This window comes from Saccopteryx bilineata, chromosome 2 (genome assembly GCF_036850765.1).
Source record: "Saccopteryx bilineata isolate mSacBil1 chromosome 2, mSacBil1_pri_phased_curated, whole genome shotgun sequence".
NCBI lineage: Eukaryota > Metazoa > Chordata > Mammalia > Chiroptera > Emballonuridae > Saccopteryx > Saccopteryx bilineata.
Window position 1 is genome coordinate 325,084,664 of NC_089491.1, and position 18,974 is coordinate 325,103,637.

General features: G+C 35.2%; 1 pseudogene; it reads right to left on the reverse strand.

Annotated features, from left to right (window-relative positions):
* Window positions 1–17,583, reverse strand: part of LOC136322595 (E3 ubiquitin-protein ligase ZNF598-like) — a 32,797-nt pseudogene extending 15,214 nt beyond the window's left edge.
* Window positions 17,584–18,974: the final 1,391 nt, after the last annotated feature.

Sequence of the window (18,974 nt, forward strand, 5' to 3'; positions counted from 1 at the left end):
TCTCCCAAGCCTCTCCCGCTGGCCCCGCCGCTTGCGGGTGGACCGCACCAGGCACAGGATAATGGAGCCCCCTGGGTGTGCGGGCCAGCAGGGCGCCCTGGGCGTGTGGAATGCCCAAGGCACGCGCGCGAATGGGGCGCTCCGGGCACCGGTGGCAGGCGACCCCCACTCGCAGTGTGCGGGCCGCTGGGAACGTCAGCGGTGCTCAACCGGTCCGGGCGCGAGCAGCTGCTCGCGGTGGCTTACGGTGGCGGCGGTTCGCAGGGGCTCGCAGTGGTGGCTCGCGTCAGCCGCTCGCGGCGGCTCGCGGTTCCCAAGTATATGGCTGACTCACTGCAGGCGCACTCCCTTGCGGTTTGAAAGAACGTCCCTGTGGTAGATTCCTCCACACCCTCGTCTCTCAGATTCAAGTGATAACAGTCCTTTCGCTATCAGTTTGTGTGGAACTCCGGAATGCTCCGAGGATAAATTTTTCTGTTTCTAGTTGATAAATTTGTTGTGATTTAGGGGAGAGCTGTCGGACGCGCTGCTCACGGCGCCATTTCCGTGAGGTCACTCCTAGATTTTCACTATTGAATAATTTAACCTTCTCTTTTTTGGGGAGGAGGTGGCAGTTTTTATTTTTTAAACATTCTGAAAAAGGCGAAGTAATGTAAAAATAATCTTGTACCAGAGTGAGCACAGGATCAGGAAATAGGAATGAAAATTTTACTGAATTCTGTTGTTTATTCATGAAAAATCCTTCCAATGCTTTCTTTAACTCTGTGTTCCGATATGCACATGGAGTATGTTATATAGAATACTGTACTTCTTAAAAAGTAGAAACAAAAATTGTCCCATAAGTTTCTTTTTTCTTGGAAAACAATTTCCTCACCTAGCACATTGCCATGAGTAGCTTGTGTTTACAGTGAGGATTTATTGAGCAGATGGTGTTGCATTGAAGGGTTGAGCAAATGGCCGTGCCAGGTATGTTCAGGCTGTATTCCGAGTGGAGGCTACCACCTACTTTACCTACTATTTTGAAGACAACACTTCTGCTTAAAAATATATTATTTTTATTTTTGTCTCTTTACTCCTTTCCTTTTCTGTTTCCTTGATTGTAGTGCATGGTTTCATTTTTCCTTTTTAAAAAATTACCATTTAATGAGAATCTTACTGCAGACATTGTGCCAAATTTTCAAGACATATAAATGAATGCTTTATTCTTCTTCAAGTAGCTCACAGTTTAATGGGGTAGGCAAGTATAAAACATCCATTCTGGCTTTTAAGCATATTCTGGGCTCTTAAGTATATTTCAACAAAGATTGTGGATAAAGCGGGATAATTATAAATTGTCCCTAGCTGACAAAGGATCCTACTGTGTATTTGTGTGTATGTATAAATAACTCCTAATAATCCAAATTCCTTATTTTTCATGTTCCTTTTTTTTTCTAATTAATTTGATGCTTTTAGAGTCCAGGTGAGAATACTTGAAATGAATTCTTCACCAAATAAGTGTTCCTATCACATGAATTTTTATGTTAAAAGTTTTACAATAATTTTTATTATAAAGTGAGAAATACATTCTTGAAGTATTTATGGGGAAATTATCCCACATTGTATCTAAGAATGTGGAGTAATTTAAAGAATCCCCATACATAGATGACAAGAGTATTTTATGTATAAATCTAATAAGGCTCTTAAAAAAATAACATTATAGTTCTTATATGGTAGAGCATTACAACACTGAATACTTTTTAAAATCTTATTTATTGGATTTACTACCTTAGAACCTACAGATACCCTTTTGCTCATCTCTGCTAGTGCTCCATTGACTTATCAACCTTTTCTCTTTTTTCTTTTCCTTCTCATTTACTGCAATTACTTAAAGATTTTTCTTTCTGTCAGCGATTCAACTTCTAGGATATGTACAGTTTTGTTTTATTTTTTTCCTGCCTTGTTGTTGATTAACATGCTTTTAGTTCTTAGTTCTCTGTCTTCTGTAGTCCTCACAGAAGGTAGATATGTGGTCATTTTCTAGCCAAAGATATAAGTTCCAGCTGAGGAATTAACATCCCTAAAGCCCAAATATTTTCACAATAGATTTGGGCTCCAAGCTCAGACACTATTTATCTCCACACCTCAATCTCATTGTCTTTGTCCAGACAGTAAAATGATAATTATTTCTTGTTTTTATACCAAATTAATAACAGCTATAGTGTTTTACTTATCCATCATTATTATACCAATATTTATAGTTCCATAACTTTTTTAAATAAAATTATTTATTTTAAAAGTTAGTACATAAGAAATAAGGTGTTTATTTAGTTGTTATTTACTTACCGTAAATATGTACATTTATATTAGGAAAGGTATACATTTCTAAAAAGCATAGCCATAAACAATAATTCTACCAAAAAAAATTTTTTATACATAATGAAAGAGGACTTCAAAAGTTTGGTTAAAATAAAAAGGAACATTTTTATATCCTCTCAAACACACTAGGGAGGAGAAGTTCTAAAATTACAAGGATTACGTCCCTCTGTATAAAAGCAGACCACTACTAAACAATTGTTTTTAAAAGAAATTTGAGGGTACAAAACCAAAGAAAACCAAATATAGAAACAATACAAAAAATAAGAATTACCACTTATATATGACATTTTGGTGGGGAAATGTCACATTTACTTTAGTTTTCTGTCCTTTTCTATGACTCGCATTCTGTTCATATGCTCTAGTTAAACGTCTAGTTTTGCTGAAGGTCAGAATTTATCTGGGTCATATTATCTATTTTATATAGAACAACATCACATATCACTGCTTTCCAGAGAACCAGAGGTCTCAAAGTGAAATTCCCAAAAAAGTCCCAACAAAGTTCAAACAGCCACATACATATATTTCTAAAATGTTTTCCACACAAATAACATCCACACATATGGAAATTATGTATATATATTCTTCCTAAAACTTAGGTAATCTTCAGAATCATTTTTTTGTTTTTGTAATATGACCAATCCTGGCCAGTAAAGCCGTCTGCCACTGTGCAACCTGAGAAAGTATGTTGTTCTTTTTTAAAATGTTGTTATGATTCTAAACTTTTTCTATTTTGTTCTCTGCTGAGCTATCATTACTGATTCTGATTAACTGTTATAAGTTAGGAATAAGATAAATAATCAGTTTTAGAAAAATATGTGAAATGCATCTGACTATATAGGCTTTTTATTAATTCTTTCATATTATAGTACATCGACTTTTTATATGAACTTAAAATTTTGTTTTAGATTCTTAAAAGCTATCAAAACTATCTCCACCTAGTTATAAATTCTTCTCTTTGTCATAATAAGATGAGGATACTGAAAAACTTTTGAATAAATATGATGTTAAGTGAGATTTTAAGTCCCCTAATCAATTACACAAATATCTCCCAGAGATGTAAGGAATCAACAAGGGATAATCAAATTTGAAATAAGTGCTACTAAATTGGATATTTCACTGTATTCTAAAACTTTACAGTAAATCTATGACACAAGCAGAAGTTAAACTAGAAATACACATAAACTAGTATAAAATTCCATGTATTCATAGCATGTAATTTTTCCTTCAATTCCTGTAAAAGGGTAGCCAAAAAAAAAATGTATGTATGATAGTTCACTAGAGTTTTAAAAGCACCATTTTATTTACCATGATAAATAACTGAGCTTGGGACATAGGCTATCAAAGACTAGAGCTAATTTTAGGATTATAGAATATTTCCCCTCCCCTGGAAACTTACTGCTATATCAACAGGGAACCTGTACTTTGTATTAACTTTTTCTGTACACCTGAAACTTTTGTAAAATACTAAGTATATTAATTTTGTTAAAAACAACTGCCTATGCTTTAATCCAGAAATGATTGGGAAGGCTGAATCTGGATCTATGGAAAAGCACAGATGTAAACATATATAATGTGTGTTTCAATATTAACAGGACATTTAGAGTGCTATCTGTGATACATATTGAATACTTTATATTTACACTGTCCCTGGAATGTATGCATAATGATGAACTTCTAACTTGTCAAAGGATTTCAGTATCTTGCACATGTTTATCCAGCCATTACATGGCAAAATTGAGAAGTAATTTAAAGTTCGTCTGACTCAAAATTCCAGTATTTTTGCAATATTTTTCCCAGTTTTAAAGAGGCTTTTAATACCTAAAGCTTCACTGAAATATTTTCAGCTTTGTCCAGCTCAAATTAACACAAATGGGTATTCCTAAGCCAATCCATGCCCAAGAATGTGCAAACGCACACTCATTTTGTCTGGCTCCTATATGTGGACCTTAAGGGTTATCAAAGAACATTACTCGTGTGATTTAACTCATTTCATTACCCATTAGCTATAAACAAAAGAGTATATAAATATCATTTTCCTTCTATTTGAATATAGAAAGTATAGAACTATAAATATCTCCATATTTTAAAACTGCTATTTTTACTGAGACAGGAAAGAAAGGAAGGAAAGAAGAAAGGATGGAGGGAAGGAAGGAAGGAGGGGAGGAAGGAAGAAGGGAAGGAGGGAAGGAAGGAGGGAAGAAAAGAGGGTAAGAGGGAAGGAATGAGGGAAGGATGGAAAGATGGAAAGGAGGGAGGGAGGGAGGGAGGAAATACAAACAAAAATCCCCTGATTCTCAGTTTGGCACAGATAAAGAACTCTTGCAGTTGTGTGGGGATATTCTATCCATTCATTACCGCAAAATAAAATTGGTGCCTTAGAAAAAATGAATTGTGTTCAAAGGTTTGACAATCCTATTTAACACAATGGAAAACTATTTATTAAAACTGTCTGGGCCTTCCCCCCTTCAAAAACAAACTGAGATGAATAGTGTAAAATCTTAAATATCTCTTTGTTGTACAGAAGGAAAGAGAAGAGGACACTTGCTAGTCACAGTCAGAATGGAGCCTATTTTTTAGCACAGCTGTAAATGAGCTAAAATGATTACTGGGTAGTAAGTGTTTCACAGAAGTCACTGGAATGAGTGTAAAATGGAGCCCAGTGCGAGATGCAGGGCACCTGCCAATGGAGACAGAAGGTTCAAATCAGCAGAGCATTTGTTCCAAATAAATATTAAAGTGCTAATTTAAAATGTTTATAAAACAAAAGTTAATTCTAAAATTTTTCAGTCTAGAAAGAAAGAAAATGTCATTCATATTCTACATAATATGGGCTTGCAGGGGTCTAATTCAGCTTCTTAAAGGCCACTCAAAATTTTCTTCACATATTTCTAGATTATACTCTGTCATGAGAAGTTGAAGGCACTCTATAAAGTGAGTAAGGAAAATGATGTTAAAGCATTTTGAAAGTCTCCAAGTGTATTAAACAAATACCATAGTATTGATTTCAAATGGATAAACCATATCAATAATCAAATTAAATATAAGTAGTCTAGAAACTCTATTAGAAAGCAGTTGTCAGGTTAACTTAAAAAGACCCAAGTAGGTTTTTCCTACAAGAAATGCAGTGTGTGTGTGTGTGTGTGTGTGTGTATGAAATGCAATTATAAAGGAATATAAAAATTTTAAAATAATGAAAAAAAAATGCCATGATACCACTAATCAAAAGAGAGTTACTATAAAAAATGTAGATTTAAGAACAAAGATCATTACTAGGAATAGAAACGGTCTTTTCATAATGATAAAATGGTTCATTGAGAGTATGTAATAACTTTAGTATTTATGCATCTAATAACAGATCTTTAAAATATGTAAAGTAAAAACTGATAGAAATTCAAGGAAAAATAGGCAAATCTATATTGGTCAAAATTATATTTCAATTATCTCAATAATTGATAGAACAAGTAAACAAAAATAACCATGAATAGAGAAGATTTGAACTACTTACTACTATTCACCATTTTTACCTAACTGATGTTTATGAAACACAACACATGTTTTGTAGTGTACAGGGATGCCTATATTCTAGCCCATAAAAATTACCAATGAATTTAAGAGTTTAAGTTATATAAGGTATGTTCTCTGACCAGAGTGGAATTGAATTAGAAATCAGTAACAGAGATCACTGGAAAGTCCCCAGATCTTGGAAACAGTACAGTTTTAAATATTTTGAGGGCCTAAAAGTCAGAAGCAAAATGAAAAACTATTGAAAGTTGAGTTAAAATAAAAGCATAGCCTATCAAAATGTTTGGGATGGTCGTTATGCAATGCTGAAAAGGGAGTTTCCTGCTTTAAGTGCCTATTTTGGAAAATAAGAAAGATCTCAAATCATAGACCTCCACTTACACTTTAAAATTTAAAATACTAAGAACAGAGAGGGTATCTGATGCAAAATTGTGGAAAATAGAAAACAATCAAGACTGGAGCAGAAATCAATGAAATTGAAGCAGAATATACTATTAACATGGAAAATCAGTGACACCAGAAACTGTTTTTTGAGACCAGTAAAATTATTAAGCCTCTAGGCTACTGGTGATGGGAATAAAAGTGAAAACGCAAAATAACAATGTCTAGAATAAGAAGATGACATGAGTACAAATCCTGTAATTATTGAAAAGATAACAGGGATTGTTATCAAATTTTTATGCTAATAAATTTGACTACTCTGATATAATAGTCAAATTTCTGGAAATATGCAATTTATCAAAGTTAACTCAAGAAGAAATAAACTAAATAGTCCTTTTTCTCTTAAAGAAGTTACACACATAACTAGAAACTTTTCCATATAGAAAAGTTCAGGAAATATGGCTTCACTGGTGAGCACCACTAAACTTTCAAGGGAAAAAAAAATCCCATTCCTACACAAAACATTCCCCAAATTTAAAAAGTGTGGGATATTCTCCTTAATCTATGAGACTAGCATTAAGCTCATTCTGAAATCAGACTAAGGCACTGCAAGAAAATAAAACTGTAAGTCAATATCTGTTGTGAATACAGATATAGAATTCTAAACAAAATTTCTGTAAATTAAATTCAAATTTCACATATAAAAATATTAACTCAAAACTGGGTGAGATTTATCCTATAAAACAAGGTTGGTATAACATTCAAAAACCAAACAAAGCAATTCATCATTTTAATACATGACATGAGAAGACTGCTTTGAGCGAGGTGCTATGTCCTTATTGTGGTGGTGGTGGTTACATGATTGTATCTTTGTTAAAATTCATAGAACTGTGTCCCTATAAAGAGTGACTCAAAGTAAATTATATCTCAATAAATTTGAATAAAACAGTTAACTTCTATCACCTTGAGATTCATATGGATTATAAAATTTTCCCAAGGCCTGACCTGTGGTGGCGCAGTGGATAAACTGTCAACCTGGAACACTGAGGTCATCAGTTTAAAACCCTGGGCTTGCCTGATCAAGGCACATATGGGAGTTGATACTTCCAGCTACTCCCCTCTTTCTCTCTCTCTCTCTCTCTCTCTCTCTCTCTCTCTCTCTTCTTTCTCCTCTCTGAAATGAATTTTTAAAAAGTTCATAAAAATTTTTTTGCCAAAAATATATATAGTTCGATATCTTGAAGATAATGTTTTTGATATTTTACTTAAATGGTCTGTTACTTCCTGATTACCTGACCACAAAAACTAAAGGAGGCTGAAAATTGATCAAACATGATTTGTGTTGAAGTTCAAAGCTGAACGTAGTCTTTGTTGCCATAGATCTTATTGTCCATATGGTAAAGGTCCAATATTGGCACTGAAGCCTACTGTCCATCTGGACAGAGATATGTTTGTTGCAGGAGGTAAAACTTTTAAAATCAACCATCTGTTTTTATGTCATTTTTGCAAGAATCAAAATACTGGTAAATGAAATACAAAAATATGCACAAAAAATGAGTGATCATATAAAACATTTACTTCACACATATTACAAAAATATGTATTGAGAATTGCCACATGTACTATTTTGGTGTCTGAAAATATAAATACTTCATATTTTTTGTGCAATAATAAATAATGTGTGTAATGATCAACCACCAAATTTTCTTACCTATTTTCACCTTCATAGTAAGTGAAAATATCTAGTGAACTGGATCTTTACTGTTCTTTATTTAAAAGTATTAATCATTTTTGATGTTTATGGATTTCTGCATGCCAGTGAGATGTGGAGTAGATCAGTGAATAATGGGAATTAGGATTTAGTCCTAAACTGCCATATCCTCCTCAACAGGAATGTGAGATTTTTAAAAGCACAGACCTTGGAGTCATCCACACCAAGGTTCAAATTTTGGTTCTTCCTTTTGTCAACCGTGTGAATTTAGACCTGTCACTAAATCTGTGCGGCAGTTTCCTCATCTATGAAGACACGGTAATGGCATTGGCTTGTTGGTTGTTAACAGGATTAAATGACCCCTGAAAAGGTATAGAAGATTTTTCACTTGGCATCATGAATAAAATTTGTATTATTATGGTTATTATATATATATATATATTTTTTTTTTTTTGTATTTTTCTGAAGCTGGAAATGGGGAGAGACAGTCAGACAGACTCCTCCCGCATTCGCCCCGACCAAGATCCACCCAGCACGCCCACCAGGGGCGATGCTCTGCCCTTCCGGGGCGTCGCTCTGCCATGACCAGAGCCACTCTAGCGCCTGGGGCAGAGGCCAAGGAGCCATCCCCAGCGCCCGGGCCATCTTTGCTCCAATGGAGCCTTGGCTGCGGGAGGGGAGGAGAGAGACAGAGAGGAAGGAGGGGGGTGGTGGAGAAGCAAATGGGCGCTTCTCCTATGTGCCCTGGCCTGGAATCGAACCCTGGTCCCCCGCACGCCAGGCCGACGCTCTACCGCTGAGCCAACCGGCCAGGGCCTATGGTTATTATATTTTTAAAAATACCTGTTTCTCACATGAATATAAAGAGTGAGGGAAGAGTCAGAATCCTCTGGGAGATGTAGAAAATAGGCGTTGAAGACAGTGTTTCTTTTTCATTCTGCCTGTTGTGAGGGAGCTTGGATCTGTTGCCCACGTAGCTAGTCCCTGTATATTGTCTCTAAATTACCTTGCAGGTTAGAGTGGGATTGTGTGGACCACTTGAGAATTGAATCCCTTCACAGTCTGTTATAAAACAAATTCATTCTTCATTGGCATTTCATATATTGCTTACTTTTAGACAAAAGGAACAAATGTGTTAGATTCTCTAATAAGAGTTTGTGTCCTTGAGGTACCTAGTGTTCTTTCTTTTGGATGAAATATTTCCATGTGAATTTTGTTTCAGATGGAGTTAAAGACTTTCTTTGAACAATGTCTTTAGGTTAACTTATTAGAACTAAAAGTTCCAGATAGTCTCAGATCATTTATTTCGGCATACTTACTACTTGAAGCTGGTTTTCTCTGAAATTAGATCAACAAACTTAAAAATAACTTACCTCTTTCAGTACTAATGTAATATTAGAACATGCGAGTTTGAATCTTTTAAGCATTCATGGAGTAATTCTGCTTTTTGTTTTTAACTTTGGGTTTCTTTAGTAAAAATTGTATATGTTTAAAGTGTACAACGTTATGATTTGATATATACACATTTACATGCGATGAAATGAAATAATTATTAAAGTTAGGCTAATTGACATATCTCATATGTTTCCAATCTTTGAGCGTATAGTGAGAGTATCTGAAATCTCCTAAGAAAATTTTCAGTATTCACTATGGTATTATTAACCATAGTGTTCATGCTGTGCATTAGCTCTACAGAGTCATTAATCCTATGATTAGTGTATGATTAATTGCTGGGAATTTTGCAAGTACAAAAATGTGTTAGATTTAGTAGTTTGGACTTTGTCTATATTTGACAAAGTTTGGAGGAATCAGCAATATGAGGTTATGAACTTAGTTATAAAATCAAAACCATTTTAACATAAAAAACTGTGCAAAAACACCAAGGAGACAACTGCACATTAAACATAGGTTAGTGGGATTTCAGTTTCTCGCTAAAACAAATCACATCTGTACTCCTAGCTAGGCTGTAGATGAGTCACTGGGCTTTTCAGTTTATGAGATAAAGCACCCAGTCAGATTTTAAAAAATATTAGAAACCCTAAAAGTTCTTTAAGTACTTTCTCTGGCAAACTTCTGATATTTTTTTAGATTATATATTGGTGAGCTATAGTGATATTTTTTTAGATTATATATTGGTGAGCTATAGGAATACTTTTTAAGTTTCTACCACCATAAAGGAAGAGAAATCCCACAATAAACATATCAAATATATTTACCTGGAATACTATAAAATTTTGTGATCAGTACATTTTGGAGACACAATTTTAATGAAAATCAAGTGTCAGAAAGAAGAAATATTTTCTAGCTTTCACTAGTTTAAAAAAAAATCCCAGAATCAGTAATGTGTAATTGTTAATTTAATATGATGTTGGTAATTATCAATTTAAAATAAGAATATTAAAATAATATCATTTTACTAATAGTAATTATTTACATATTGTTAACTGGTAAAAAGAAAGAATGTTTTGGGGGCAGATGACCTGAGTTTGAATCTGCTATTTTTTTTAATTAAAAATATTATTTTCCAATTACAGTTTACACCCAGTAATGTTCTGTATTTGTTTCAGGTGTACCGCGTAGTGGTGAGGTGGTCATATACTTCATAACGTGTTTCCCCCAATGTTCCCAGTACCCCCTGGTGCCCTCCAGAGCTATTGCAGTCCTATTGATCCTCTTCCTTAGCTGTACTCAACATCCCCATGACTATTTTGTAAAACGACCAATCTCTAGTTCTTAATCCCTTCCCTTTTTTCACCCAGTCTCCTGATATCCTCCCTTCTGTCAACCATCGATGTGGTCCCTGTATCTATGAGTGTTCCTCTTTTGTTTATTCATTCATATTGTTTTTTATATTGCACATGTAAATGAGAGCATATGGTATTTGGCTCTCTCTGACCGACTTATTTTACTTCACGTAACATACCCTAAATTTATCCATACTATGAAATGGTAAGATTTAATTATTTTTTATGACCAAACAATATTACATTGTACATATGTAGACCAGTCTTTTACCCAATAGATTACTGAAGAAAACTTGGGTTGGTTCCATATTTTGGCTATTGCCAAAATAACACTGCATTGAACATAAAGATATGTATATTCTCTTGAATTAGTGCTTTGGATTTCTTCAAATACACACACACACACACACACAAGTTAAATTCTGGGTCATCACACAGTTTTGTTTTTAGTATTTTGAGGAATCTCTCTGGTGTTTTCAATAGTGGCTATATCAATCTGTGTTCCCACCACCATTGCGAGAGTGTTCCCTCTTCTCCGCATCCTCACCAGCACTAGTTTGTTAATTTATTGATGACAGCCATTCTAACAATATTTAAAATATGACTTGACCAGTTGATCAGGGGCACTGACTTCTTTTCCCTTAAATTGTCAAATAAAATAATGACAACAGCCAACACAACAATAGCCATCTGGCCTGAATGCATCAAAATCATACCTATTTTTTTTTGTCAGATCAACAAAAGATATATATTTTTGGTGTGCTGCAGAATTTTAGTAATTACTTTATGTGTGCTGTGAGAGGAAAAGGATTGAAAATTTCTAGTTTACATACTCCCTTTTTCTCGTGGTGGTTTTATGATATATCTTTTTAATTTAAGTTTTAATTTTAATCTTTTTACTTTATTTAATATAATATATGCTTCTTGCAGAATATATATAGTTGAATCTTACTTTTTATTCACTTTGAACATCTCCATTCATTTAACATAAATATTGTTATGGTTGGATTTAAGTATGAAAATATACTATTTATTTTCTATGTATTTTTGTTTTTTTCTTTCTAATTTTATATTTTAGTAAGATACATTTATTATGGTATACAATTTTAACTGTTAATAGATACTGAATTATATTTTTTGTTATTTACTTACTGGTTGCTTTAGAGATTGAAATGTAAATCTTACTTTTCACAATCAATTTCAAATTAATACTGATTTAATTCTGATGAAATATAGCACAGCTGCTTAAGTTTGCTATAGTGAAGTGAATATATTGTCATATATATTAGACCTCTATATAATATAAATTATGTAATTAGTATTATATAATTGCTCAATCTTCAACCAAAACTTTGTGCCATAAAAATGAGAATATAATTAATGCTTGATAAAATCTTAGGTGATATTTAGTCTTTTTACAATGTTCTGTAATATATATATATCTATCACCCAATAAAACTCATTATACTATTTACATAATCAGTCTCCATTAACCTTGCCCGTATTTCATGGTAACCATGACGTCTCTACAAATTTGTATATCCTGGATCAATTATATATAGCAAATAATAGAATATGTGACCTTTTTATCTGGCTTCTTTTGAATTTTTTATTATTTATTTATTATTTATTTATTTATTTTATTATTTTTTTTTTTTACAGAGACAGAGAGAGTCAGAGAGGATAGATAGGGACAGACAGACTGGAATGGAGTGAGATGAGAAGCATCAATCATTAGTTTTTCGTTGACACACCTTAGTTGTTCACTGAATGCTTTCTCATATGTGCCTTGACTGTGGGGCAACAGCAGACCGAGTAACCCCTTGCTCAAGCCAGCGACCTTGGGTCCAAGCTGGTGAGCTTTGCTCAAATCTGGCAACCTCGGGGTCTCAAACCTGAGTCCTCTGCATCCCAGTTTGACGCTCTATCCACTGCACCACCACCTGGTCAGGTCTGGCTTCTTTTGATTAGTATAATGTTTTGAAGGTTAAGTATTAGCATTTATCAATGTTTCTTATGTTTTTACTGTATAACTAAATACTATTTCTTTGTATGTATGCCATAATTTGTTCATTCATTTATTTATTGATTATAATGGGATTCTGTGTAAATCTATTTGAATGTATTTGATTGGAATTTGTTGAGTTTCTTGGATGTGTAGATTTGTATCTCTCATCAAATTTTGGAAGTTTCTGGACATTATTTCTTTAGACAGTTATTACCTCTTTGATATGTTTTTTGGTGATAGAACGAATTACTAAAACTTCCTACTCTGACATATTCCATTGGACCACTCTCTCTCATTGATTTTACTATTTTCTGCCCTGATCAGCTAGCTCATTTGGTTAGAGCATAGTCCCAATTCACCAACTTTGCAGGTTATATCCTTTGTCAGGGCACAAACAAGAATCAACCAATGAATGTATAAATAAGTGGAACAACAAATGAACGTTTCTCTCTTTCTCACACACACGCCTTCCCCTTCCTTTCTCTAAAAATCAGTAAAGGAAAAAAAAGATTTTTTTTCTTGTCTTTGTCTTTTAGCAGCTTGAATATTTTCTATTACATATTGATCTTTGTGTGACTCTACTTGGAGTTCATTGAGTTTCTTGAACAATCAGATTAATGTTTTACATCTAATTTCAGAAGCTTTTAAACATTATTTTCTTAAATATTATGTTTTCTTGCTTTTTTCTCCTTCTGATTCTGTTATTGTGATTATGTTGTTATACTAGAAGTAGTCCTGCAGTCTCTGAGGTTCTGTGTATTTTTATCACTTTTTTATTACTTCAGATTTCATAATCTATTCATCTTCATTTACTGATTTGTTCTCAAATCTTATGTTGACTTTTTTTAGTAAATTATTAAATATTCATTTCAGTTTTAGTTCTTTTCAACTTTCTGTATACCGAGTGGGTCAAAAGTAGGTTTACAGTTGTGAGTATGCAAAACACAGAATATATTCTTGAATTATTATTATTTTTTAAAATTTTTTCATTGATTTAAGACAAAGAGAGGAGGGAGAATGAGGATAGACAGAGAAATATAAACTCATTCCATAGAATGAAAGTTCCTCATTTCATTTAGTTGTGCACTCATTGGTCACTTCTCCTATGTGCCCTGACTAGGGATGGAACCACTGATTTAGATGTGCCAGGGCTATGCTCTATCCATTGAACCAACTGGCCAAGAGCTTATTATTTATTATTCATTGTTTTATTTACCATACAAACAACCATAAGCCTAATTTTGACCCATCTTGTATATATACTGCTCACAAAAATTAGGGGATATTTTATCACTTTGTATGATATACACAAACACATGAATACTTATTCCAGTATCTTCTCCCAGGTGCAGTTTTTATTAACTGTTTTGTTCCTGAGTATAGGTCACGTTTTCTTATTTCTTTGCATGTCTCAAATTATTTTTGTTGAAATTGTATATATTGAATTTTGAATTATTTTTTCTTTTTCATTCTATCTCTTTTCCCTTCTCTCCCCTGTCTCTTCCTTCCTATTTTTATTTGGTAGCAGGTGTGGACTTAAACTATGGAAAATGCCCTCCTCCTCTATTTTCTTTTTACAGTTTGCAGCTTCTCATATCTTCCACTCAGACACACTGACAATTCAGCCAATTGTCAAATGTTCTTAAGTTCTCACTCTCAGCTGGGATAGCTATGTCTCTCTTCAAGTCTACACACGTCCCAGTCAGCTAGGAAACTATGGTGAGCTTTTCATTGGCTTTCTGGCTCTCATTTAAGAATCTTCATGCTAAAAAATTTTTCTCAGAGACTGCTAAATGGTCTGTCTTGGATTGAAAGGTCAGGCTAGCAGATCGCAAGGTTTTCCGTTTCTTAGTCAGTTTATTACATTTATTGACAAGGTCTCTACTGGTTTAAATCCCTTTCTGAAAACCAGTTTCACCACCCTTGCCAACGTTGTTGCTAGTTTCCTCATCCTTTCTTGTACTGATAAAATCAGTTCTTACCAGCTGAGTTGGGAAGATAGCAACTTGGGAAAGGGCCACATTTTCACTGTTACTATGCAAATTTGTATCAGTTTTTAGGAGTAAATGCTGTTCAATCTGTAGTTCTCCTTCCATTGATGTCTAGAGCCCCCAAATGGTTGTAAATGACAATTTTGAACAGTGTTATTTACTTTTTTATTTAGGGAGAGGACTGGTTAGCCTTTTCATACTAATAAATCCAGCTGTCTGTAGTAACATATATTTCAGGTCCTTTACTGAGTTAAGATTTACTTATTTGTTTACTTTTACACTCCAGAAATAAGAGTAAAGAGTTTCATGATAACAGATGAAGTATTGGGATTAGTATAGAAACGAAGCCTTTGGTAGACAGATTGACATTTTGATTTTTCAACAAGTACATTGATAGAAATGGTATCTCCATAATAAGTATCTATATCATATAGAAACAGCTTATGGAGAGGAACAAGTTGGAGTTAAGAAACTGGGCTCCTGTTTACTGTGGTATGTTTGGGGGATCTGAGCAGATAAGTTAGTCTTTGAGCTTTTAAATCATCCACTAATACAGAGTTTGGACAGTATGATTTGACAGTCATTTCCAATGTCTGGATGTAAAGCATTAGAGGCATTTTTAATATAGGCTTTCTTAGTCTCCTCTCTGAACTTCTGATTCAGTGGGAGAAGGCAGAAAGTGGTTATGGAGATGTCTTTATTTATTTTCTTAAAGATTGTATTTATTCACTTTATGGAGAAGAGGGAGAGAACTAGAGAAATAGAGTGAGAGAGAGAGAGAGAAGAAAGAGGATAAGCAGGAAGTATCAACTCCTGTATTTGCCTTGCTGCAGAATTTCACCGAACTTTGTCATTTAATATTCAGCTATAACCTGGGAGCCATTTCACTCATATTCAGTGTCAGTACTGAGGAACAGGAAGGCAAGACAGAAAATTAAGGTGAAACTTTAAGCAGAACGAAAATGTCCTTAATTGAGCAAAGTTTTCCTACTAGTTCTATCCAAATTGAATTAAAAAGCAAAGACAGGCCCTGGCCAGGGATCTCAGTTGGTTAGAGCATTGTCTAGATACACGAAGGTTGTGGTTTGATCCTTGGTCAGGGCACATTCAAGAGGCAACCAATGAATGCGTCAATAAATGGACCAATAAATGGATGTTTCTCTCTCTCTCTAAAATCAACTTAAAAAGATAAGCAAAGACACAGGTTTATGGAATTGAAGTTTATGAATAGTTTTAAATAAACATAAATCTCACATTTCCACTTTCTGCATTTTCTTTCACTTGCCATCCCTATTAAGTGACATCAGATATGGAACATAAGTACTTGATAGTCAATCAAAGCCACTCATTTTAGGTAAAATAATTTTGCTAAGTTTGATCTCATGCCTTTTTTCTTCTAGTCTATGTATTATGAAAAAATTTTGCCAAAGTTTTATGGATCAGGTTTGAATGGAGAAGTTTTTGCTTCTTGTAGTTGCCCTATTGATTAGAAACTTGGAATACCAACATTTTGTTTCTTATTAATACTATACACATTAAATCAACCCTGAAACAATGATCTTATTATAGCATTACCTCTGTAAATAAAAAAAAATTAGTATAATGCTGGGAAGCATTCAATCAGTAAATTAAGGTGGGAAAAAACCTCTTTGATAATTCTCACCATGTAAAAACAATAGTCAGTCATTTATCTTCATTCTCAGTCTGCAATAGGATATTGAAAAAAACAGAACAGCTTTGGGGCTGTAGAAATAAATGAAAGCAACCCTAAAGAGAACTGAGGCTATTTATTCAGAGTGTGCTATACCGTGGGTGTCAGCAGCCATAACTTGCAGTTGTCAGAGACTCAAAGGAAGCCAGGGAGTAGGAAAGCTTCACAGTGAAAAAAAATACTGTAGAAGGTTCTGTTATGCTCTGGTTGGCTATTATTGACATGGGAAGGTGGAGGAGGGAAAACTGGACTCACAACATCCTATAAAATTGATTTGGAGAGCGTATTTATTTCTTTCTCTAGCTGGTCCTGAGTTGGAAGTAGAGGGAAACATTAGGGAAGCTGGCAGTGACCAGATCTTGATTGTTCTGGGCCAATTATTATAAAGGATCTTCTTTGCCTTCCTGTGTTGGTTGCTGCAGAGGTTTTAGGTCAGAGTTCTGTTTTCCTATATCATCTGGGCGTTGTTAGTCTCTGAGGGCAGAATCCAAATTGTTGACATGAAAGAACTAAAAATATCAAGCCAGTTGTTATGATACTTTCTACAAAGGAACCTTATGTTCTTACCTGGTTTTAGACTAATGCTCTCAAATATTAAAAGTTATTTAAATATAATACAGATAAGCATTTGGATATTTGCAGTTGTGTTGTATAGATGCTCCCTACCAGAATTATAGGAAAATAATTAGGCAGCCCCTATAGTGAAATTTGACAGCTGTTATCTTCTATATATTTGGACCTCAGAATGAAGCTAGAGCAGGGATTTTTAGACAGAATATGTTAAAAAGTCAATACAATGACCAAATTTATAGTCATCACTGGTAAGACTAAGAATTATCAATACAACCTTGAACGCATTACAGAACAGTTGAGAGAGTGTGGGGAAAATAGCTGTGTTAGGTTTGCTCACTGATTTACAAGCACTTTGTGCAATTAGTGCATGAGCACGTGGCAGAAAGCCACATGTGGGTCTCTATGAAAAGCTATGGGTGCTTTCCTTCAGAGGCAGTTCTCCCGGATCACTCTCCGGCCGCTGCAAGGTTTGGTTTTCCTGATCCCTTGCCCTCCACTATGAAAAGCAGGTTTTCCTCTGTTTATTCACTCGCCTACCTTTGAGAGTCTCCAATGAACGAGCACAGCCCTTCGCTTTCCGGCTCCATAGTTCCTGTACAGTCTGCCCAAATTCAGTGTGAACCTGCCTGACCTTGGCCACGAGCATTACAGTGAGAAAAAAAGAATGCCGGTACATAGCAAGCTTTAGTCTAATCTACAGGACTAATGAGAAGTGAAGCAGTGTAGTAATTTCAATCAACATCTGAGCACTTACCCAGCTCCAAGCACAGCCTTATGGGCTGCCAAAGATTACACAGAATTAGATCAAGTTCAGTCTTTATGGAGAATGATGTAACAGATAAACATTCAGTTACTTTTATCCAGATGCAGAAATGTACTATTAAATGTGACCATGTTTTTTAAGAATAAAGTGTATCAGCTATAAGTACATTTTAATCAATTGATGGATCATCACGCTGCTTTTTTTTTTTATCATTATTTACTTTATTCATTTATTTTTTACTTTTTCAATTACAGTTTACATTCAGTATTATCCTGTGTTAGTTTCAGGCGCACAGAATAGTGGTCAATCATGGACTTTACAAAGTGCTCCTCGCTTCTTTCAAGTCTCCACCCACCTGTCACTATCCATAGTTATTAAAATAATATTATTACTATTATTTTTGTGTGTGACAGAGACAGAGGAGACAAAGAGAGGGACAGATAAGGGCAGACAGACAGGAAGGAAGAGAAATGAGAAGTATCAATTCTTCCTTGCGACACCTTAGTTGTTCAATAATTGCTTTCTCATATGTGCCTTGACTGGGGGGCTACAGTGGACCAAGTGACCCCTTGCTCAAGCCAGTGACCTTGGGCTCAAGCTGGTGAGCCTTGCTCAAAGCAGATGAGCCTGTGCTCAAGCCCGGGACCTCTGGGTTTCTAACCTGGGTCCTCCGTGTCCCAGACTGATGCTCTATCCACTGCGCCACCGCCTGGTCAGGCTACAATATTATTGACTATGTTCTCTATGCTGTGCTTTACATCCCCTTGGTTATTCTGTGACTAACAATTTAAACTTATTTATGGCTTCTACTTATCCACCCAGTCCCCCAACCCCCCCCCCCCCAGTGCTGCTTCTGTATCTAAGAGTCTGTGTCTGCTCTGCTTTCCACCTCTGCTATGGCCGCAGCTCCTCCAAGTACTGCTGCTGCATCGGCTGGGGCAAGGCCTGGTCCAGGGGCCGCTGCTTCCCCATGGCTGTGGTGTGCCAGCATCTTGATCTCAGGAAAGGGTTGGGGTGGCACTGGTGGATCAGCTGGCCCCTCACTCGGGAAGCAGACATAAGGTGACCGTGATTTGGGAGCCTCTGACAGAATCTTCTTTGCTTCTTGGCCTTGAGCCAGCAGTGCTTCCTCAGGGGTCCTTCCTCCTGGGACCCCTTCTTGTAGTCCCGTAGCCCTTCCCGGTGATCTTCACTGACAGTCACCAGGAAGCCCCT